This window comes from Ursus arctos, unplaced genomic scaffold (genome assembly GCF_023065955.2).
Source record: "Ursus arctos isolate Adak ecotype North America unplaced genomic scaffold, UrsArc2.0 scaffold_11, whole genome shotgun sequence".
In the NCBI taxonomy this organism is placed as follows: Eukaryota; Metazoa; Chordata; class Mammalia; order Carnivora; family Ursidae; genus Ursus; species Ursus arctos.
This window is the reverse complement of record NW_026622775.1, coordinates 67836394-67862064: the sequence shown is the minus strand read 5'-3', so window position 1 is coordinate 67862064 and position 25671 is coordinate 67836394. Positions and strand designations below refer to the sequence as shown.

The window sequence follows — 25671 nt, the reverse complement described above, 5'->3', positions numbered from 1 at the left end:
GCTATAATATCTCTCTTGATAGAGAAAGATAAAATAGGAAGGTGGGTACATAGAAGTGAGTAGGGGGTGAGGAGGTAAAGATTCCATACACAGAACTGCATATTGTTTTGTAATGTGCTTTTTCACTTAAAATATATCATAATTTCTCTTATTACCTATTTTTTCAAACCATGATATATGCCCGTATAGTATTATACTATATAAGCAGGCAATCATTCAGTAATCAATTTCCTGTAGTTTACCATTCAAATCAAGGCATTTTCTTTATTTCTTTCTCTTCTAAATGTAATGGGTTGTTCTAACAAAGGAATTTCATAGCTTGGTGCAACCAGGTCAAAGAACTGCTTATTCAGGGTGTTTCCTAAGCAGGTTGATATTCCAAAAGGCACAGTTGCTTTGGTTTCATTGTTTTCGTCTTTTATAATTTAATGACAAATTATTTTTGCAAGTCCAGCATTCTTGCTTATCCATTGTATGCCTTTTTTTAAAATTTGCTTTTGTTTTGTTTTTTTAGTTTGATGGATCTCTGTTTTTGTGTTCTCACCTGGAAAGCACATCCAGCCTTGAATCCCTGCCACACTCCCTTCCCCATTCTCTCATTCCCAGCTTCCAACCCCAATTCTATGGCTGCTTGTTTGCCTTAAGGATATACACCCCCTGATTCAATTGGCAAGCTTCACAATAAAGCTGCCTAAGAGGCTGGCAGAGGCAATCACCTCTCTGCATAAAATAAGAAGTGACGACATTGGCCTCGACCATCTCTCCATCCATGAAGAACCCAGCATTTCCAAAAGGCTATTCTGCCAGGGGGAAGTCAGACTCACTCCAAGAACGTCTCTTTCATTTGGTTGTTGATGTCATTACCTTTTCACTTTATGTTTACTTCCAGTTATTTCATGAAAAAAAATTCCATCAACATTTCTGTGAACATTAGCTCTCCCAATTTCTTCTCTCTTATCCCAATTACAGTTCCCATCCCCTTACTTCATTCTTTCACTTGTATCCTATTTTCAAAATTACACTCCTGCTTCTCCCTACAAGCACACACATACACAAGAACTCTTTAATTTTTTTAAATTTTTTAAAGATTTATTGATTTATTTATTTAAGAGAGAAAGTGAGAGCACATGAGCAGAGTGAGGGGCAGAAGGAGAGGGAGAGAGAATCTCAAGCAGACTCCACACTGTGCACAGAACCTGATGTGGGGCTGGATCTCAAGACCCCGAGATCATGACCTGAGGGGAAACCAAGAGTCTGACACTTAGCCAACTGAGCCACCCCGGCGCCCCATAGACACCTCTTTTAAAAATAGTATCTAGAATTATTGGGCTATGTATTATTAATATTATTAATTAAATCATCTACTTTTCATCATTGAATAAAACTAGGTCCAGCCTGTCCTGGCATTTATCTCAAAGGAGGGTAGGTAGTTTCTTTCTGACTCTCCATATTATTCCTCCAACTTGTATTAGAATTCTCCCACATCTTTGTCTGGAGGTCAGATGATGTCAGCTTACTCAAATTTTTCCGGTCCATGACCTAGCAATACAAGAAAGACAAAGAGGGACCTGATGCTGAGGATCACCCCAGCAGGTAAATTTTGTCTCTGCCTGCCTTCTTCTCTGTGTTTACTGAAAATAGTATACTAGGAGGATTGTTACATCTAGTTTCTCTTCAAACCAAGCCTCCAGCTGAGCTACACTCTGTGGTTTGACTGATACCACTGCCTATCCCATTAGGAGATAGCATGCAGTGCCAAGAACAACCCCTACAGCATGAGGTTGAGCCTTGAAACATTCTGGAAGAAACTGAGTCAGGAGCAATTCTACAAGTTCTGTTTAGCTTGGTAGCCTCATCTGAAATGTCCAAGTATAGCCATTCCTGGCTGTGAAAAGTGTTTATGTGGAACAATCTCTCTCTCTCTCCCTGCCTTCTTCCCTCCCTCTCTTTCTCCCACACAATTCCATGCCTTATGTCTATTTTAGTTCCTTGTGACTTCCCAGCATTTTCCATGGAGAAGACTTGGGAGTTAAACATCTGACTGCTCTCATATTGGTTCCATTTGCCTGAGAACCAGCAGAGACTAAAGCCTTTTGTGTTAATGAATGACATCCCTTCTTAGTTTATATCACTGATCCTGGTTTTCTTCTATTCTTATATTTCTTTGTTCATTTCAGCCACTTCTGGTGGGAGGGGAAGGAGTGGGAGCTGAGTATTTGTGCTCGCCCTGCCATCCTTCCCAGAATCCTGGCAACATACATTCTTTTTGATTAAGATAATCAGTGTCACATTGAGTAAATCCAACCTGACCATTCTGCTAACAGAGACACTCTGATTTTCCAAACCATTGTGAAGGGGGTACTATTTTAAAAGATAATGCCACTGGCATGTGTTATTATTTAATAAGCATATTTGAATTTAATTTAATTGCCCACAACATCACCTCCTCTGAGACATAAGCCAGGATCCTCTGAGACAGAATGTTTGTCCAAAGACAATAAAGATTTGATTAGAATAGATGATGGAAGTTGTCCTGAAACTATTTTCCCACTGCCTTGGGAATAGAAATTTGTTGGTCTCCTTTGAAAGTCTTTGTTCAAACCCAGCCACCACCATCACTAAATACCCTTCAGCGGAAACTTGCCCCTTTTCACCAATGTCATAAATTTGAAAATATAATTGTCATTAAATTCTATACATCTTCTGGACATTCAATGATACTGACTCTTACTCTGAGAGATGGGCCTCTTAGAATGAGATAATTATCTCTAAAAGCAACAGAAGGAAATGGTGATCTTTACTTAATAGCATATCACAGAATGTCAGCACAAACTTCAGAGGTTATTTAGTCCAACTCTTTGTCTTACAGATATTAAAAATAAAGGTGCAGGAGTAAGTGACTAACAGCTACAAAGCCACTGAGTAGACAGTAGTACCCAGAATTTACTATTTTATGATCCACACTCTAAAGCTTTTCTTTCCACACCATCATTTTAAATTTTAGTAAAACACGCACACACACACGCACACACATGCAAACACATGTTTGCGAGAGCTAACTGGGCTCTTTCTAGTGAATTGTACGTGGGACAAAAAGATAAAAAGTATCAGGAGCTCTCACATACCAAGAAGAATTTTTAGTTTCCAGCTAAAGGAAATCCTACACATTTTTTAATAATGAGAAAGTTAGAGAAAGTTAATAAGATCTTAATACTTTCTTCCTCTCTGGTCAGGTATTATGAAGATGGGTAGGTAAGATGCTTCATCACTAAATAAGCTGAAGAAAGATCCTACTAGACAACAAAATCCAGGTGCCTCTGAGCCCAGAGCATGAGAAGAAGAAATCCCTCCCTTTAGCTTGGGTCAGGGAGATTCTGATGAGAATTTATAGCTCTCTGCCTGGCCAGCTCTGCACATGTAGAGGACCGAGGGGTCTTCACCTTCTTTCTTACCAGTACAACAAATCATGTATCTGCTGCCAGGTACATACACCCATATAGATTTCCATTTTTTTCTGATCCTGCTGGTGTTTTGACTTCTTGCCATTTCTACCCTGACCACCACTGAGCATTTTTTTCTTCTCTTAATTTCTAAGACCACTAATTTAACTGTGTAAATGTCATACTTGATCATAATCTTACACCTCTAACTTAGCACTTACACACATTGAATGTGCATGTGGATCACTTGGTGATCTTGCTAAGATGCAGGCTCTGAGTCAGTAGATCTGGGACAGGGTGAGGAGCACTGAGAATCTGCATTTCAAGGAAACTCCCAGATTATGCCAGTTCTGCTGGTCTACAGACCACATTTTGAATAGTAAGTCTTAGTTGACGTGCCTTAATTTTTTATCTCACTGGCTTTCATTTTTTTTATTCTAAACTTATTTTTTACTCATCATTTAAAAAAAGTCTCATGCTAATCTTTGGTTCAGAGCTACTTGACATTTAGAAAAGTAGGGCAGGGTAGATGGAACCACTCTCTTGAGTAGTGTTCCTCAAAGTATATGTGGGGTAGCACTATTTTCCCCAATATTCAATAAACCTAATATTGTTTTGTCAAGTGCTATACAAGTTTCTAAATGCTTACTCTCAATTTCTGTGGGTATCTTTTTACATATTGCTATAACCAATTCATAGACCATACTTTAAGGAAAACTGATCTAGATGATAGTGAATTGTTTCTTTCAAATCTTTGTAAATTATGAGATAATGGGATTTTTTATTTTTTTAAGGTTTTTAATTTTTTAATTTTTTAATTATGTTCAATTAGCCAGTATATAATACTTCATTAGTTTTTGACGTAGTGTTCAACGATTCATTTTTTGCATATAACACCCAGTGCTCATCACCACAAGTGCCCTCCTTAATACCCATCATCCAGTTACTGATGATTCCCAGTCATCATGAACTCTTAGATAGATGATAGATGATAGATAGATGATAGATGATAGATAATAGATGATAGATAGATAGATGATAGATAGATGATAGATAGATGATGATAGATAGATAGATAGATAGATAGATAGATAGATAGATAGACGATAGATAGATAGATGATAGTTCTCATTATTTGTGGTAATTATGTTCTATAAAGTCACCACAACCACTGAATTAGCAAATACTGAACCATTACTCCTAGGAGAAATATAAACTAAGGTTCTTGTGAATTTGAATAATTCCTGTGAATAATCAGTATATAACCTTGTTTAATACATGTTTATGTTTCCTTATTTAACACATATTGTTGGTCCATTATCTTTGCATTGGTGACCAACAGCATTACCACTCTTGTCTGAACAAGCTTCTCTACCACATGTCTTTTCTCCATAAGGCATATCAGCCTTCTTACACTTAACACTGGACAGGATAGTACTCCAACACTACACTTGAAAGCCATTTTAAAATAGCAAAATTACCAACAAAAAGCACACATATGCAAAAACTGTAGCACTAAATGGACCACAGAAAATTGTTTACAATATGAAAAATGAAAAAAGAAGGCAGAGTGTTGTCTTGTTTAATCTTTGCTGGGAACATACATGTTAGGCAACTCAAATTTCTCACTGTTCTCCCACGTGTCCATAAGTGACCATGAAAATGAATGCACAAATAGCATTAATTTGGGAGGTACAAATCAATTTTAATGCAAATTTAAAATACAGAATTCAGTGATTAGGATTGACTGTGTGTGTGTGTGTGTGTGTGTGTGTGTGTGTGTGTGTGTCATCGCTTACTCAATGTCTCCCTTTGGATGTTTAAAAGGACTCTCAATTTTACCATGCCTAAAACAAAATTCTGACTGTTGCCCACAAAATCTATTCCTCCTCTGGTTTTCCCCACTTCAGTAAAAGACAACTTGTTGTCCTGGCTAAAAACTATACAACTTCTTTTCTCTTCCTCCAAGTATATCTAAACTCTGGCCATTTCTCATATACCCATCTGGTCAAGGCACCATTATTTCTTTCCTATTTTGTTATAATAGCCTCCCCTATAATCTAGTCTCAATTAAGCAGGCAGAATGAAATTTGGAAAAATGCATTGGATTACACATTTCCAAAACACTTTTTTTTTTTTTACATTTGAAGATTTCGGAAATCAGGGTGAAGATTGCAATCAACAAAAAGAAAGCTTTGTGCCATCATTGAAATGGCTACTTTTTTTTCCTTTCAGTGGTACATAAAATAATGATGGGTCTTAAAGTTGAAGGTCTTAGATGCAGTGAAATACGGTAGGATAAATTATGTCACTTTCCTGCTTGATGTTCTCCAGTGGCTCCCATCTCCTTCAGAGTAAAGTTATTATTGACCTCCAACTGGGGCTTTACCAGATTCCCCTTGTTCCCAGTTTCCCTGACCTCACTTCTTAACCACTCTCTCACTCATCCACTCAATACTGGTCTTCTTGCTGTTACCCAGAAAAAGCAGATTTTCTCTTGCTTTGGACCTTCAGTCCTTGCTCTTCCCACCATGTACATGACTTGTAGCTGTTCTCTCATGTTCTTGTCTTTCTCAAGTGCCCTCTTCTCAGTGAGATCTTTCCTAACTGCCTTTTCCAAAATGGCAACACCTTCTCAACTCTTCTCCTCTCTTTTTGAACATAGACTTCACTCTAACCGACATCATATGCATGGTTATCACGCTCCTCCTCCAGCTACAATACAGCTTTCTAAATCTGAGCCGTGACTTCCAGAAGATTAAGTAAAGTGAGACCTCGATGACTTAAAACTATACTACTAAGTTTTCCAGCTGTGTGCCTTTCCCTCCAGGCTCCTAAGAGCCTAGTATCTAGGGAATTTAGCAAAAGCTAGTGTGTGGAATAAAGAACTCTCCTTAAGCTTGAAGATAAACAGTGTTCTCTTGGGGATTCCATTTTGACAGCGTTCACTTTAATACGCTGGGCTATTCTGTTGCTTGTGTGACAGGACAAAAGTCATTAACCTTCATTACTCACAGCTTTTTCCTCTTCCCACTGCCTAATGAGATTTCTGTGTTGGTCTGCTTGTTCCCGCTCCTTAGCATAGTATTTGGGGCCTCGAACAATGTGACTGTAAGTTTGCCTCCTGGTTTTTCCTTGTTTTGTTTTTCCTCTTACAGCCCTGTGCCCCTCAAAAAGGCTTAGTCACTGTCCCTTTGTTCTTCCCTCTTCTTACACTTTTATTAACAATGGTGTACCCACCAACCGTTCCCGCCTGAAATCAGAGCCATTAGCATCTGAGCTTCAACAGAAATTATTGGCTGAGCAATTCTTTGACTATTATGCATTGTGACATTTCTTTTACTGTTGTCTTGAATTATTCAAACATTTTACTGTTGCTTAACTTGCCACATATTTTCCTTTTTTTTTAATGCCTCAGCACTTTGACCTTAAATATAGTAGGCTTTCACCGAATGTGCAATGATATGAAGGCCATGATAACTATTTAAAAGGTAAGCTACTTGACTAGAATACTAAGCAGCATTAGCATCACATAAATAAGTTTTCTATCTGAGTTTTTACTACTTATCTTCTTTGATGTTTCCAAAATTGTTAATGGAGAAGAAATTCAAGTGAGAAAATTTGATGCCAAGGCTAGACTTTCTCAAAAACAACTAGAATAGTTTGTCCTTATTCACAAATTCATACTATGCTACCACTTTTTTGCTAGTTCATCATGAAGTGGGAAAACAGAGGAACCCCTACTACGTTAGAGAGAAATAAAGGTTTTGCTTTTGAAGCTAACTGGCACAAACAGTTGATTTCAGAAATCAAATCCCAAAGAAGTGAAAGCAGATGCCCCACAAAATACAAAAGATAATAATTTATATTTGCAGTTTTTAAGTTTTTATTTAAAAAATAGTTATCCTTAGGAATCATTGTGAATTAACTAAGTAAAAGTCATGCAAAACCAATTGCATTTGCTAAGTATTTTTTAAGATTTTATTTATTTGTCAGAGAGAGAGAGAACGTGAGAGAGCACAAGCAAGGAGAGCAGTAGAAGGAGAGGGAGAGGGAGATGCAGAGGGAGAGAGAGAAGCAAAGGGAGAGGGAGAAGCAGACTCCCAGCTGAGCAGGGAGCCTGATGTGGAGCTCGATCCCAGCACCCTGAGATCATAACCTGAACCAAAGTCAGACATTTAACCAACTGGACCACCCAGGTGCCCCTGCATTTACTAATTATTGACCTCCAAACTTTAAAATCAGGAAAATTCAATAAGTATAGTAGAAAGTAATTTTTAGAAAAGGCTTTGACATATTCCTTTGTGATATCTTTTTTGAATAAATGAAAACATATGCAATACACCAAAGTCTTATCATATGCATAATTAATTTATTCAAATTCAATGCCAGGCAAAAGAGAAAAATAAATTTAAGAGTAACAGGTGGGGAGGAATACCAATTATCAGAGTGTGTACAGCATCCATTCTCATGGTCTCAACATTCATCTTATTTGGCTCACACATTACTATGTGGATTAAAATACAATTCTCTATGTATGATGCTTTTGCATCATTTAAGGACTGTTCAAGAATAATTTTGAGTATATGTGATTCTTGTCCTAACATTACATGAGTATAAACTGTACTGCTGGGGCGCCTGAGTGGCACAGTCGTTAAGCGTCTGCCTTCGGCTCAGGGCGTGATCCCGGCGTTCTGGGATCGAGCCCCACATCAGGCTTCTCTGCTGGGAGCCTGCTTCTTCCTCTCCCACTCCCCCTGCTTGTGTTCCCTCTCTCGCTGGCTGTCTCTGTCAAAAAAATAAATAAAATCTTTTTAAAAAATAAAAAAAATAAAAAAATAAAAAATAATAATAAATTAAATAAATAAATAAATAAATAAACAAACTGTACTGCCATTACAGAAGGTTTATGTGTTTCTATTAGGAGACAATTCTCTCTGCATCTCTGGCATTTCTAAATGTTCTAAGTCTTTTAAGCAAAGGTATTTACAGCTCATTTAATAATGTTTGTATAAGGTGATATTCCAGGATAGCAAAGCATCCTTCCTTTCCTAACGTAGATTCATTTATATTCCAAGGTAATAAAGATAATGTCTCTGGAGGGGATAATGTGCAGATTTGCCAAAAATCTCTTATAACATTAGGAACTTCCTAAACTGAGTTCTCTTCAGGTGTGATAGAGGTCCACTGTATACAACATTTCACTTGCTCCCTTCTATGTCATTTCCAATGGGATTAGGGAAGCAAGGAGACCTGATGTGAAGACAAAGGTCACATTGCCTTCCGGGTCATGGGTAATAAACCTACAAAATCCAGTAGGGCTCATTTTCTTCTTACCAATGGAATTTATGGAAATGTGGCAAGAAAACCTAGCAAAAGCCGGCTGCATAGGGATTGCTTCACCACAGGATAATTTGTAGCTAAACCAGGTACAAAATATTTTATTGATCTATCAGCCAAAATACTAGACTTCATTGTTCAATAATGTTTTTACAATTGTTCAACCACATTTTAGCAACTATTAGAAAGAAGAATTATTATAAAGAAGATATATAAAAGAGTTTGAGGATGAAAGTATCTGAAAAAGAAAATCAGCATCATGGATAACGAAATCAAAAAGAACTCAACAGGCTAGAAGAATGGTTTAAAACTAACAAAACAAACATTCATAGAAATATATTTAAAGTCCTAAATGTTAGTTTAAAACATAGCTGCCCAAGAACAGAATAAGAGAAGTTCAAATTAGCAATTCATATGAAGAAAAGAGAAGAGAAAAATGAAAAACACCCAGGGGACTTGCATTTCCAAATATAAGAGAATAAAATAATCAAGAATTTCCCTCCTGTTAAAAACAATTAGAAAACTGTACAAAACATAGAAAGTGACCATTTTTAGATATAAAACAACAAGCATTACAAGACTGTGATTCTAAAAAAGCAGAAAAACATTTTCTGCCTAAGGTAATCCTGGATGTGGACCAAGGAAAGGGAAAACTGAATTCAATAATCTGGTTTGAGATTAAGAAATTGTAGTTTGGTAAGGCTGAGTCAGCTATTGTTGTAAAGGAAAGTGCCTGACAAGAGGAAGTTACACAGACAAAGAGCTCCAAAAATGTGCATAGGGGTTCCCTTGAGTCTTTGATTGAATATCATTATATACGTGTGTAACCTTAAACCCAACAAGGATGGAGGAGAACAACTTTCAAGGAAATAACTATTACTGGGAAGACTATCAATATCCAGATGTCACCTGGGACTGAATCACTTGAATTTCTTCTAGCGGGTATGGAGAGATGTTGTTGAACATACGAGCTCTTCAGTAGAGACTCATGAAGACCCAAATCAAGGGAAAAAAAAGAGAGAGAAGACGAAAAGAAAAGAAGAGAAGAGAAAAAGAAAAAAGAAAAGAAGAGGAAGAAAAAGAAAAGAAAAGGAGGCTAACTTAGCTCTACAATAATGGCTGCTCTAAACCTACCCTAAAAGAGGTTAAAAACAAATTTCAAAAGGTTCAAACTGAACCTTTTAATGTGCATGTAATTTAACTGCCTGTGACAAAATAAAAGAGCAATCTTCTTTAAAGGAACACAACAAAATCCAGCACTAAGCAATGTAAATCAAAAATAACTATCTCTGTGGAAAATAGAAAAAAAAATGTTCCACAGTCAACAGAAGTAGATCCAGAAATAATAGGGTGATGGAATAGACAGACAAATACGTTAAAATACTAATTATAAATATGTTCTGTATACTTAAGGATGTAAAGAAAAACATGAATATTATAAGACAAATATGGAAGATGTAGAAAATATCCAAATCAAATTTATGTTAATGAAAAATAAACTCTAAAATGAAACATTAGAAAGGGTTGATAACCAATTAGATACTGCATAGGATCAAAGAACTTGAAGACATAGTAATAGAAATTATCAAAATGAAAACAGTCAGGAAAAATATTTTTAAAATAAAGCTTGGGTAATCTGTAGGAAAATATAATGTGGCTTCAGATAGATGGAATTAGAATCATAGAAAAAGGGAAGAACATAAAAATATTTAAATAAATAATGACCATTTTTTTCTGAATTTGATGAAAATTTTAAAACCACAGTTCCAAGAAGTTCAACAAACCCTAAACAGAATAGAATCACATCAATGAACATCAAAATGAAATTGCTAAAACCCAGTGATTAAGATAAAATCTTAAGAGAAATGAGAAGGAAGAAAAGGCATGTTCTGCTCCCCAAAAAATAAAAATAAAAAACAAGAATGCAGCAGTTATATTGTCAGAAACTATGTAAACCAGAAGATAATTAATTAGTGTCTTTAAAGTACTAAAAGGGAATATGCCAAACTAGAAACCTATAAAATGTTGATAAAATTAACAGCCAGCAAGTCTGTAATATAAGACATGTAAAACAAAACTCTTAATGCAAAAAGAAAATAACACAAATGGACATTTTACCTACACAATAAATAAAGAGTGCTGGAAATATGTGGGCAAATATAAAACTTTTTTCCTGGTTTATAATTTTATGAAAAGCTTGATTTAAGGAAAATAATAAGAGTATTGTAGATTTATACAGAGTTGAAGTAAAATGTATGACGAACAAGGCTCAATGTATCACCCTGGGGAACTGGAAGGAATATTGTAAGGTTCTTATATTTATATGAAATTTTATGGTATCCTTTGAAGGTAGACAGATGTGTTAAAAATGTGTTTTATAAATCCTACAGCAACCACTGAAAACAATAACAAAAGAAAGAAGAATATAAAATAAGCCAAGTGAAGATAAAAGAGTATCTTTAAGAACACAATTAATCCAAAATATAGGAAAATAGGGCAAAAATAAACAGAAAACATGCCACTATTAGAAAAAATGAAAAATGGTAGATTTATTCACAACAAACCTATACTTACATCAAATATAAGCGTTCTAAATACTCTCATTACAAGGCAGACCTTATCACATTGGATTTAAAAAAAAAAGATCCAACTACACACTGTCTTCAAATTTTTTAAAAAGTAAGAAGTGAAAGGTGGAAGACTAGAAAATATATAGACTGTGTAAATACTAATTAAAAGAAAACTAGACTAGATATATGAAAATCAGAAAAGTAGCCTTTAGAACAAGAACTATTAGCAGGAATAAAGGACATTTCTGTTTATAAAGAGCCAATTTATCAAGAAGACATGACAATTTTAGCTGAATTTGTATCTAATAACGGAGATTTAAAATACATGAAACAAAAGCTGATAGATTTAAAAGGGGAAAAAGACAATTCCATAATTGTATTTGAAGATTTCAACATTCTTCAACGTTCTTCAACAGTTATTATAGAATTTTATATTATTATTATTAATAATATTTTATTTATATATAAATATATAAAATTAAAAAATAATTATTTGTATTACTTATAATATTTTATATTATTATATAATATTATACAGAAAAAAAGCAAACTATAAGACAGTGAACGCCATTGATACACTTGGTCTAACTGACCACAGAGCAAGTCTCAACACATTTTACAGCATTAAAATCACAGGCTTTAATCAAAGTTTAATTAAAATACGTAGTTATGCGATTTTAAAAGCCTATCTAGAAAATCACCATATATTTGAAAATTAAGAATTACACTTCCACATAGAGATCTACTGTACACTGTGCCTAAATTAATGATATTGTATTGTGAACTTAAAGTTTAATTCAGAGAGAAAATCTCACATTAAGTGGTCTTACCACAACACAAAAAAGAATGAAACACACTTCTAAATAACCTCTGAGCCAAAAAAGAAATAATAATGGAAATTAGAAAACACAGAACTTGGAAGACTCCTACTTCTGACCAATTGAAGTATTGGAGATGATATTTACCCATTCTTCTTCGACAACCAGAAAACTGGAATGTATATATGAAATAATGTTTTTAAAGAACTGGAAAACAGTCAGTGTAGGACTGTGAACCCTGAGAGAAGGAGAGAAAAAAACAAGGTGAAGTTTATGCTTGTACCAGCTTGGAATCTGAGGAGAGTTTCCAAGCCTTAGTACACGGAAGGGTATCCTAAACAGCCCGGTATTCTCACCAAGTTCACAAGACAGTTTAAGGTTTAAGCCGTCCAAGGCATCTGGAATTTGTGAGGCAGAGCACATCAGAAGAACTAGCTACATGGAGAGAGAACTCTGGAAACCTGCAAGGGCTCACTCTGGTCTTTTGCTGTGGGCCGTTCAGTGCATGGATGAGAAGAAACTACAACCAGGACCGAGTAAGCAGAACAACCCTGGAAGTTCATACAAGATAGAGAATAGTTTGACTTTCCATCAGCCAGAGTGGAAAGAATTCATGATATCTAGAATATCAGGTAGAATCCTCAGAAAGCTATCATCTTACTAGTGGGGCTAAATTATTCCTACACTAAAAGCTGCTTTGGACATGCACTAACAGAGTGTAAACTTTGTCTCAAAAGGTTCAAACTGTCTCCAAGTCACTTAACTAAGCTACAGAGGGAAATTAAACACTTTAAAGAAACAATAAAGTCTAGCAACCAATAATGCAAAACTCAGAATATTCAACAATTAATCAAAAATGGTCAGATATGAAAAATAAAAAGTAGAACCATGCTAGAAAAAATAAATGCATAGAAAATTCCCCAGAATGACACAGATGATGAACAAAAGAAAAGCATAGTAACATAGCTATTATATTATCAAAATCTCAGCAACATTTGTTTGTAGACATAAACAAGATCATGCTAAAATTAAATGGAAACACAAAGGAGCTAAAATAGGTAAAGCAATTTTGAAAAAGAAGTGGAAATAATCATTTTACCCAACTAAAACTTACTTTACAGCTACAGTAATCAAGACTGTGTAATATTTGTAGAGACATAAAGATGAAATAGAATAGAGAAATCAGACATACACAAGTATAACCAATTAATTTTGGTGAAGGGACAAAAAACAATGGAGAAAAGAGTATTTTCAACAAATGGTGCTAGAGCAATTGGACATCGATAGGGAAAAATAATGAATGTTAATCTAAATTCAAAAATCATACCAAAATTAGCTGAAAATGAATCATAGATTTAAATATAAAACATCAAGCTATAGAACTTTTAGAGGAAAACAGCCAAAAACCTTTGGAACCTAGGGCTTGGTGAAGAATTCTTAGACATGACACAAAAAGGGTGATCTATAACAGAAAAAAAAATTCAATAAAATGGATTTCATCCAAATTAACTTGTTATGTAAGACAAACCCTGTTAAGATGACGAAAAGAGAAGTCATAGACTTTGAGGAAACATTTGCAAAGCACATTTCTGACAAAGGATCCATATCTGAAAATATTTTTTAAAGCCTCAAAACTCAGCGGAAAAAAAGCAATCAATCCAATTAGAAAATGCAGAAAAGACATAGGCATTTTACTAAAAGGATATACAGAATGGAAAATAGACACATGGAAAGATGTTTGATATCATTAGCCATTAAGGAAATATAAATTAAGGTCCAGAGAGATAATGGGAAGAATACATATATTGTCATACATTTCTGTGTTAATATAAAATGGTAGTCACTCTCAAAAACAATATGAAGTCTCTTTTAAAAGGTAAAAATACACTTACCACATGATCCAGAAAAATTTACTTTTACATAAAAATCTGTACACATACTTCATAACAACTTTATTTGTAATAACCAAAAACTGGAAACAACCAAAATGTCCTTCAATAGGTGAATCATTAAACAAACCAGAGTACAACCATACTGTGAAATACTACTCAGTAATAAAGAGAAATAGACAACTGATGTATACAACAACTTTGATGAGTCTCAAGGGTATTTTGCTGACAGAAAAAAAAAACAATACAAAGATCGCATACTATATGATTTCATTTATATAATAATCTCAAATGGTGAAATTATAGAAGAAATTAGTAGTTGCCAGTGTTAGGGAAAGCAGGGAGGTGGGAATCAGTGTGAGTGTAAAGGGATAGCACAAGGAAGATCTTTAGTAGTAATAGAATAGTTCTGTATCTTGATTGTGGTGGTTAAATAAATGTATACATGTAATGAAATGACATACACATTGTATCAATGTCAATTTCTCAGGTTTTTTTTTATTGTACTATAGTTATGTAAAATGTAACCATGGAAGGAAATTGGACAAAGAGTACAAAGGTCCTCTGTACTTTTGTGCAACTAACTGAATCTACAATTAACTAAAAATATACTCAGTATGTGTGTGTGTGTGTGTGTGTGTGTACAATTTCATGTGGTTCAATATAATACATATAAAGATTAAATATAATGTAATGAGCCAATAAAAAAGATATATTATTTTAAAATTAATTAATTTTTAGTATACTACAAGAGAAATAATTGTGTAATGGAACTCAACTTTCAAATGAATGAGTCTTCAATCCTGTCAATGTTTTCTTTCTCAAGTATAAGTGAATTTGCTTTGAAAAAGTGGGTATTAGAGTTTTCCTGCCTATTTTCAAAAAAAGAGAAAAAAACATAAGTATGATGAGAAAAGAAAAATAATTTTTTAAAAACGCCCAAAATGAACTTGTAGAGAATATACACATATGCAAATACACTGGATGAGATTAATCACACAGGGTAGTAAATTTGAAGACAAAGTAATATAAAATATCCAAAATGAAGCACAGAAAGAACTAATGAACAGAGCATCACTATTTGTCTGACAATATCAAGCAGTCTAATATTGTTGAAGTGGGAATCATAAAAGGACACAGGAGATAAAAAGTATTTGAAGAACTAATGGCCCCAAATTTTCCAAGTTTTATAAAAACTATAAATCCACAAATCCAATAATCCTCAGGATAAACTTAAGGAAAAACACACAAGGATAGATGATAAACAAATTTCTGAAAATCAGTGATAAACAGAAAATCTTCAAAGCAGCCACAAAAAAGACACATTATGTACAGAGGGATGGAAACGAAACTGATCATTTATTTCTGATTAGAAACTATTAAAAACAACAAGAGCAAACTGAACAAGTAGAATTACATCAAACTTAAAAGCTTCTGCACAGCAAAAGAAACAATCAACAAAATGCACAGGCAACCTCCTGAATTGGAGAAAATTATTGCAAATAGTATGTCAGATAGGAAGTTAATACCCAAAATATGTAAAGAACTCATACAACTCAATAACAACAACAACAACAATAATAATAATAATAAAATAGAACATGGGCAAAGGAACAAAATAGACATTTTTCCAAAGAAGACATTTGAATGACCAACAGGTACCTGGAAAGATGCTCAATATCACTAATCATCAGGAAATGTGAATCAACACCACTATGAAATATCACCTCACACCTGTTAGAATGGCCATCATCAAAAAGATAAAAGGTAAGTGTCAGCAAGGATGAGAAGAAAAGACAACACTGTATACTGCTGGTGGGAACATAAATTGGTTCAGCTACTATGGAAAAAAATAGAAAGTTTCCTCAAAAAAATAAAATTAGATATATGACCCATCAGTTCCACTTCTGGATATATACCAAAAGGAAATGAAATCAGTATTTTGAAGAGATATCTGCACTCTTTGTAGCATTATTCACAATAGCCAAAATATGGAAACAACTTAAATATTTGTCAGTGGATGAATGGATAAAGAATTATTCAGCCATTTGCGACAACATGGATGAAACTTGGGGGCATTATGCTAAGTGAGATAAATCAGACAGACAAGGATAAATACTGTATGACATCACCTATACATGAAATCTAAAAAAATAAAAAATAAAAATAAATAAATAAATAAATAAATAAATAAAACCCTAAACTCCTAAAAATAGAGAGTAAAATTGTAGCTACCAGGGAATGGTGGGAGGACAGGATAGATGTTGTTTAAGGGTATATACTTGCAATAAGTAGTAAATAAGTCCTAGAGATTTAATGCACAGTATAGTAAATATAGACAATATTGTATTATAATCATCAAACTTGCCATGAGACTAGATCTTAATTATTCCAAAAACTAAAAAGAGATGATAATTATGTGATGTGATAGAGGTGCTAGTTATTGACACAATGACAATCATATGACAATATATAAATATATATATATTTTTATGTACATGTTAAAATCATATAACATGAATTAATCATTTAATCATTTAATATGAATTAAATTAATATAATGTTATATGTCAAATATATTTTAATTAAGAAAAAAGAAACTATTAAGACTAAAGACATTGGAATGGTATGCTTAAAGTGCAGAAGGGGAAAAAATGTTAACTTAGAATTAATTTCCTATAAATATATCTTTTAAAATATGAAGGAGATGGCTCAACATTAAAAAAATTTCTCAGTGTAATAAAACACATTAACAGAATAAAGGAGAATGAAACCACATGATCATCTCAACTGATGCAGGAAAAGTGTGCAACAAAATTTAACATCTTTTCATGATAAAACACTCAGAAAAGCAAAAGAAAAAGAAATTACTTCAACATAAAAAGGACTTATATTTAAAAAAACCCACACGATGTCATATTCTATAGAAAAGACTGAAAGCTTTTCCTATAAGATCAGAAACAAGACAAAGATGGCTGTTTTCACTGTTTCTACCCAACATAGTATTGGATGTCCTAGTCAGAACAATTAGGCAAGAAAAATAAATGAAAGACATCGAAATTGAAAAGAAGGATAAAAAAAAAAAATCCCTGCTCACAGATAACATTTGATATCTACAGGCAAAAGGATAAAGTTGGAATCTTACTTTACATCATATACAAAAATTAACTCAAAATGGATCAAAGACTTAAACATAAGAGCTAAAACTATAAAACACTTAAAAGAAAACATAGGGGAAATTTTTCATATCATTGAATTTGGCAAAAAAAAAAAAAAAACTCTGGTTGGGTTAAAATTGTGCTCCCTCAAAATTCATATGTTGAAGTCCTAACCCCGACTATCTCAGAATATGATATTTTTGGAGATAGGATCTTTAATTCAGTTAAAATGAGGTCATTAAGACAGGCTGTAATCCAGGATGACTGGATTAGGAAAGTTGGCCATGGAAAGGCACAAAGGGAAGATACAGAGAGAAAACTGCAATCTACAAGCCAAGGAGAGAAGCCTCAGAAGACACCGACCCTGTCGACACCTTGATTTTAGACTTTCAGCCTTCAAAACTGAAAAAATAAATATCTGTTGTTCAAGCCACCCAGTCTGTGGTACTTTGTTATGGCAACCCTAGAAAATTAACACACTATATGATCTGAACATATACCCCAAATAAGTGAAAACAAGTACTTGAACAGATATATATGTACATCCAGGTTTATCATAGAAGCATTATTAACAATAGCCAAAAGTTGAAAGCTATTTAAGTTGATGGGTGAATAGATAAACAAAATGTGATATACACAGATAATGGAATATTATTCAGCCTTAAAAAAGAAGATTTCAACACTTACTACAGCATGGATGAACATTAAAGACATTATGCTAAGTGAAATAAGCCAGTCACAAAAAGACAAATATTGTTTTATTCAATTACATGAGGTTCATAAGGCAGTCAAATTTGTAGTGACAGAAAACAGAATGGCTGTTGCCGGGGACTGAGGGACGAGGGAAGTGGGGAGTTCATGTTTAAATGGGTACATATTTGCCGTTGGGGAAGACCAAACAATCTGGAGATATATAGTGGTGAAGGGTGTACAACAACATGAACGGGCCACAGAACTGTAGACTTTAAAAATGGCTAAAATGGCAAATTTTATGTGATGTATATTTTACTGCAATAAAAAGTCAAGGAGAAAAATTTCAAGGAAAAATTTCAGACACACAAAATATGAGAAAATTCATTAGCAGCAAACCTGCACTATAAGGAATATTAAAGAAATACAGAAAATGCTACCAGTTAGACATTGGCTCTACATAAGTAAAGAACACTGAAAGGGGTAAAAGTGTGGATAAGTATAGAAACCATTTTTATCATTTTTTATCTCTATAAGAGATATTTGACTGTTTAAAGTAAAAATAATCATACTATGTTGTGAAGTTTGTTGCATATGCAGAAGTAAAATGTCTGAAAATAGCTCAACAGACAGGAGGGGAAAACTGAGGGTATTCTGCTGTCATTTTTTACACCATATGTGAAGTGGTATAGTATCGCTTGAAAGTTAAACCCTAATTTTCAAATGATACTAAAATTAAATGCTTAAAAAAAACAAGGTATAGAAAATACAATAATCATTTTTTTAAACTCAATAGGAAGGAAGGGGAAAAAACAAAGAGCAAATAGAAGAAATCAGCAAAAAAAAAATTGCAAAATGGTAGTTTTCAAACCAAACCATGTTGAGAATGTTATTAAACAATGGTTTATTTCATCTCAAGTCTTCAAATAAACAGATGCCAAAATGAGATTTGAGGGGCAAGAGACTTATTGGAAAACATGCTTGTGAAGGAGCAAAGAGAGACCCATGGATCAGGCTGGGAAAGCCCTTCAACCACAATATAGATCTGGCGTCTGTGAAGGAACACAAAGAAGAAAGGAGAATTGAGTAGGACACACCTCAGACCATTACACAGTTGTGAGAATGTCACAGCAGGCTCATGGAAGCTCACCCAGCCAAGGTTTCCCATTAAAGACAAAAAATGTTCCAAACCTGGTAACCCCATCATGCTGGGAGCAGCCCAGGGGAAGCACAATTTCAAGGTGAACACTATGTTGTACCTGAAGGTATAACTGTCTAACTATACTTTCCACAGAAGCACCACTGGCAGAGAGATGGAGAAGCAAATCTCCATGGCTACCCCGTCTGTCTTTGCTCTGCACAGATCCATGCCTCAAGACCTTTTCCATGGTTCCATTGACCTCTCTTCTTTAAGGTAAGTGTAATAAGATAAACTACAGCCCCATTGTTGTAGGTGGTTTCAGGGCCACCACTAGGACTGATCATCTCCCTCCTCTATCATCCACTCTAAATTCCCCTACTCCCAGGTAATACCTATGCAGGTGTTGGTGTCTAACCTGGTAGTGTAAACCAAACCTTCATTTCTGAAGGATCTAAGTCCATGGTCATCATGATCACCATTCTCAGGGGTGCTTCACGTGTTCATTCATAGTTACAATGAGGTAAGGGAGAACTAAGAGGCATCCAGGGGGATTACCTGGGTACCACAGATGTTCTTCTCTTCCCACATTGTGTAAGAGCAGATCCGTCTCTTCCTACTCTCAGGGTCAGTTACTCTTGCCAATATAATTACTCTTCTTCTCACCTGCTTGTCCTTAGATAAAGGACTTTAGAATGCCCTGGCAGCAGGTACAGCAGTTAGCTCAATAAGTTCTCATTGTGCCCCTTGTAATGGCATGCTCCTCTGGGGGCCAGGTTCTCTAGACTGCAGAGCCTGTAGTTGCAGGGATGAGAAGCACAAACTCTCCCAGTAACACATTGGATCCACTCAACTTCTCTGTAAACCTAAAACTGTTCAAAAAATTAAAGTATATTAATTTTTAAGGAGAGGGAACAGTCAGGTTATCTCACTCCTCAGCTCTAAACACTATAGTCACTCCCCATTTTATTCAGAGTCCAAGCCAACGATGTCTATAAGGCCTACAAGGCCTCCCTCCATCATCCCTATGACTTCATCTGCTACTAATTTCCCTCTCAGACTTCCCAAGCAGACTTCTGGCATAGGACCTTTGCACTGAACCTCTTCCATTACCTGGAATACTCTTCCCTTAGGTACTCCCTGGCTATTTCCCCCATCTCTTTCATGTCCTTACTTCAGATAATACATATAAAGTATAACCCACAAGAAAAGACAAATAAGAAAGACAAACAGCCCAATCGAAAGACAATGGGCACATGATTTAAATAAATTCTTCATAAAATGGGAAATCCAAATGGCTACCACAAAAAAAAAAAAAAAAAAAGATGTGATCAACTAATTAGCAAGCGAGGAAATGCACAATAAGACCACAGTGGAAAATCATTACATACTTATAAGATTGGCAAAAATCGTAGTATCTGATAATTTCAAATGTTAGTAGAAAGTAGAACAATAGGAACTCTCTCAGGAGTGAAGAATGATGCAAATACTTTGGGAATAGTCTAGCATTGTCAAATAAAGTTGGAGGTATGTGTGCCTCCCTGATGCCCTACCCCTAAGTGTACACCCTGAAGAAATTATAGTACATAGTCAGGAGATCGATATAGTAGCGTTCATAGCAACAATGTACAAAATATCCCCAAACTGGAAATGAGCCAAGGTGCATCAGGATAGAATCAATACAAAAATTGTTAACCATGAATATAATATTATACAAACAACAATAGAAGTACCTAAACTACATATACATCCATCAACATGGATGAATCCTACAAATATACTATTGAGTGAAAGCACCAGCCACAAAAGAAAAAAACTGTGTAATTCACCTGCATAAATTTCGAAGCCAAACAAAATCAAACTAAAGTCCTCAGGGAAAAACTAGAAGAGGATAAATCTAGAGAGACAAGCATGGACAGATGGTCACATTTCTTTGGTTGATGTTGTCCAGTGAAGGAAGATTCTGTTCTGACTATGGAGAGGCATGTGGCAAGTCCCTGCTTGGTCTGAGCGGTTCACGGGTGTTGTTTTGTAATTGTTTTTTAAGCTGTACATATGTGCTATGCACTCTTCTGTGTGTATAAAATATTTCACAAAGATGAAAACAAATTCCAAAAAGGCAAATCAATGATGGATCTCAATCCACACCCATCAATATGAATGGAAGAAAGATGCAGTCAAAAAATTAAGAGAACACCTTGTTTATATTTTTCCTCCACATTTCTCATGGCTTTGGTGTGCACTGAGTACTAATTATCTACTGTTTGTGTTGCTGCCTGTGCATTTTAATAGCTGTTCACTGATCTACTCTGACCTTCTGTTTAGTAATTTTAAGTAGTCAGCAGGAGGCATTAAATTGCATCAAGGCGTAATGCATTATGTAATATTGTAACAAAAATAAGGTAAGATGATGCTAGGTCTTGCAAAGCAGCAAAATGTAAATGAGACCCTTTGGATATAAGACTTGCCTTTAATTGGAAGAGAAATGTCACACAGTTGAAGAACACTGGTCTTGGGGGAATAAAGACTAAGAACATCTTGCTTCCTCCTACTCCCAGGATTCTGAATTGAAATCCCTTTAATAATTTTCTTACTTTTGGATTTCAGTTCTGAGCAGGGCTATTACACAATTTGGCAAATTAATTTCAGAAGGACTGTTGCCAAGGTCATTTCCTAATCATGGAGGAAAGGATTGTTTGAAAAATAAACTAAGGCAGAGCCAGGATTTGAAGGCAAGTCTTTCTAATTTGGGAAACTCTATCAACCTCCATGTGACATAGTCTCTCTAAAAAGGCTCTCGATGATTTTCAGAACTATCTATTCAATCTCCTTTGAGTCCATATCCATAAATCTGGTTAGGTATGTAATTGTGACTATAGAAGTTGTATGAAATCTGCCCTCCCTAATCAACTCAAAAATAAAATAGAAATGGTTTCAATAATACAGTCAATTTCTGTTGAGATATTTCTGCAGGTGCAAGTCAAGAAATAAACTGTGGTGTGATACCATAGAAAGCCCTGGGTTCAGGGTCCAAAGACTTTATAGATTGTGTGACCTTGAGCAAATCATGCAATCTTTCTTTCTATAGTTTATCTGGTCTGAATGATGTAAGAATACCCATCAAGCCAATCTCACATCTGATATGGAAGATATGGAAATGGTTTGTAATTTTAATTATCCTGCAAATATTTTACTAGTATTACAAAACCCAATGGAGAAGATGCTCGAAATTTCTGCTGTTTAAAGTCCTCAAATATCATGCACATCTAATGGCAATTCTCTTCCTAGTTACACGTGGCAGTTCACCTCCTCATATTTAATGGTGCCAGTCCCTTAATTTCCATTGGCAAGGTTGGTAACTCCACAGAGATCCACTTTATAGGGATACGACAGGGGGAAATGAATAGAAGGGTAAAATGACATAAAGGACTGGACTAAGTTTTGGGTCTTTCTCTGTGTGGCATTAGATGTGGGAAACAGATGATTGCTTATGACCTATCTATTCTAAAGTTTAATATAAAGAGTGCATTGAGACAGGAGACCTGCTGACTGTCCAGCCATAGAACATATGTTTTGAAGTTTTCTGGAATAATGGTGATAGCCTGGCTCCAACTTAACTCTCACCAGGACCTCCAGTGTGGGCTCATTTTCAAGTTGACCCCAACACTAGCACTTGATGATTGCGGTCACAAAAGAGAGCTCTTTCCCGTGTAAAGTAAACTGGACTATACAGGGTCTGAATCCATGACCTTGGCCTTGTTAGCGGTGCTCTAGGTGAGGTAATAGGCCCAGATGGTAACAAGATGTAGAACACTTTGCAGAAGTCACTCTGTACTTACGTAGATCAGAGATGACTTCCAAAAACTGAATCCTTTGATGACATGTGTTGTTTAACCTCTAGGTACATAGTCTGTGGTTCTACAGAAGCAAAAGTAGGGAGACAGATGGTCAAGCTGGAGGGAAGGAAAAAGAGAACAAACATAAAGGGAAGGAAGGAAATGTTAGGCTTCTGGCCAATACCCAGAAAAGTGAAATATAATAACAAGCCTATAAATCTCAAAACATGAGAAGCCTAAGCACAGACGTTAGTTGTTGCAGTACAAAGCTTAGCCATCAAAATGAAATATCTCCCTTTCAAGAGAACACATTATCATCAAAACAAAATAAAATACACAGTTGGATTGGTAAATATTCATGAAAAGTCTACAACCATGAAATATGTGTTAATGTGAATGAAAATAATCCTGAAACTTCAAACACTTGAGAAGAACTCCAAAGTTACAGGAATCAGGGGCAAGACCACTGTCTGGCTCGGGATATTTCCAGCAGCAGCAGAGTTCTTCCCAACCCTTGTTACTAAGGAAATTTCAGAGCCTGTCTATAAATAGCTCCCTACCATTAGCCCCATCAGAAATGAGGTCCTGCAGCAGCACTGCAGTTCTGCATGCCGCTGAAGATTTCATTCTAACCATTTCTTTCCTTCTTCCTTTCTTTCTTTCTTTTTGCAGAGAGCAAAAAGAAAAGTAAACATCACAGGAGAGAAAATGAAAGAAAAGTTGATAGATGTATATAGCTCAAGACTGCAATACTTCTTTTTCATAGGGGCACTCCTTAAATTCCTGCAGCTATGAAAATAACGCATATGATACTCTTGTGTTAAACTGGGTAGGATGGAGTTCAGTGGTTATATTTTCAAGGGCGGGATCTAATGCCTGCTCTCCCTGTGTCTGTGAAGAAGGGATGTATATGGTAACTTAGTAGCGTTTCTTTTATTGGATAAACTCTAATTCCCTTTCAAAGTGTCTTCTATCCATTACATTCACAAAATAGAACTCTTTAAAAAATTTTTTCAGTATTCTTACTTTGATAAATTATAAACTTCCTCTCTTACATATCACCATTATTGCCTCTTCTCCCCATATTTTGTTTCTATTTTGTTTTTAACTTGTTCCTGCCAAATAACTGAGTAATTCGAGAATATTAGTTGATTTCAACAGATGTAAGTATCAGTTTGGAAAAAAAAATGGCTGTAATACAACTTCTTGGACATCATTCCAGCAAGTAGTGTTAATCAAAATTGCTGCATTTAGAATCTTCAAGAATAATCATTGGTACATACATGGTTAGAGTGAAGCTGACTATGTGCCCCCCTTTCCTGCCTTTGGATCTCTTCTACTCAGAGGGTCTGTAACCATGTCTCAAGACCGCAGGATCAGCTTGCCTTAGCCCACTTAGGTTGTCTTGCTCTCTGCTTTTCTCTTCCTCTCCCAAAGCAAAATTTAAATGTTTCCCCAACCTAATATGTAAATTCAGTGCAAGAATGGCCCATTAGGATTGATACGCAAATTATAAAATTTATCTAGAGATAAGCAAAAATAACTAACAAAAGTTTTTAAAGGAAAAATAATAAAGGAGGGACTTGCCCTACAAAATATCAAAATATGATACAAAACTACATTAATTATAACAGTAACTGGTGTCAATAAGAAAATCAGTCCAAATGCATGACTATGTATTTCCATATGTATATATGTATGTAAATTTAAAATATGAAAAGGAGACATTTTAGATCAGTGGGAAAATTTATTGGACAGTTGGCTATCTATTAAATAACACCACACACTGTATGCAAAATTAAGCTCAAATTATTAAGTGATCAAATACTTTAAAATTTTGAAAAATACTATAATAAAATATAGGAGACTAACTTCATAAACTTCAAGTGGGGTAAAAGAGGAGAAGACTAAGCAAGCCATAAACCCACAAGTTCCAAAGGAAAATATGAATATATTTCACAACGAATGCCTTCAAACAATCAATATAGTGAAAGACACTGTAAATCAAGAATAAATAATAACCTGAGAGAAAGTAGTGCAAGATATATAACAAAATGTTAGTATCTAATATATAAATCTTAATAATCAATAAGAAGAAAAGCAAATTACTTAGCAGAAAAAATAGGCAAAGGATATGAACCAAAAATTTGTAGAAGAGGAAATACAGTGACTGATAAGCATCTGAAAAGATAGTCAGCCTCACTAGAGGTAAGAGAAATGGAAGCTAAAATAAAATGAGATTTTGTTTTTTAGCTACCATAATGACAAAATTAAAGATTGATAAAAGCTAGAATTACTGAGACTGTGGAAGAAAGGATTTCTTATACACTCTTTCTTGGTTAAGCTTATTCTACTTACTCTGTCTGCTCATATGCAGCTGGAAAGATCTGGAGAAAAATACACAATCACCCTGAAAGTCTAACTTCAAACTCATGATCATAAATCTCTTAGGCACACAACACTGCCCAAATGATCTCATCACCCTTTCCATGCTCCAAAAATATCATTTCCTTTGTGTTCCTTTTCTCTCAAAACTTTGACCTTTCCAACCCTCTTTTACAGCCACTTCCCTTGCAGCTAATATTGTCTGACATTTCAATAAGAAAAAATGAGCAATTCTTTTTTAACCCCTTTATTTGCATCTGCATCTGTGCCATGTTCTTTGCCTTTGTTACTATGGATCTCCAGTCCCATCCTAAGGCCAGTCTCAAATTTGGATCCCACCACTTGTTTTGTTTTGTTTTGAAGGACTTATTCCTGAATTTCTCATCACTGATTTCTCCTTCTATTGG

At 35.0% G+C, this 25671-nt stretch overlaps 1 long non-coding RNA gene across 1 annotated transcript in view; it reads right to left on the bottom strand.

Moving 5' to 3' along the window:
* The window catches only part of LOC130543365 (uncharacterized), a 40393-nt gene extending 15103 nt beyond the window's left edge, over window positions 1-25290 (bottom strand). The window contains exons 1-2 of the long non-coding RNA XR_008958686.1: window positions 25238-25290; window positions 22883-22996 (exon numbers count right to left, since the gene is read on the bottom strand). This is a non-coding gene — a long non-coding RNA (uncharacterized LOC130543365). The remainder of the gene's footprint in view (window positions 1-22882; window positions 22997-25237) is intronic.
* Between the last annotated feature and the right edge of the window lie 381 nt (window positions 25291-25671).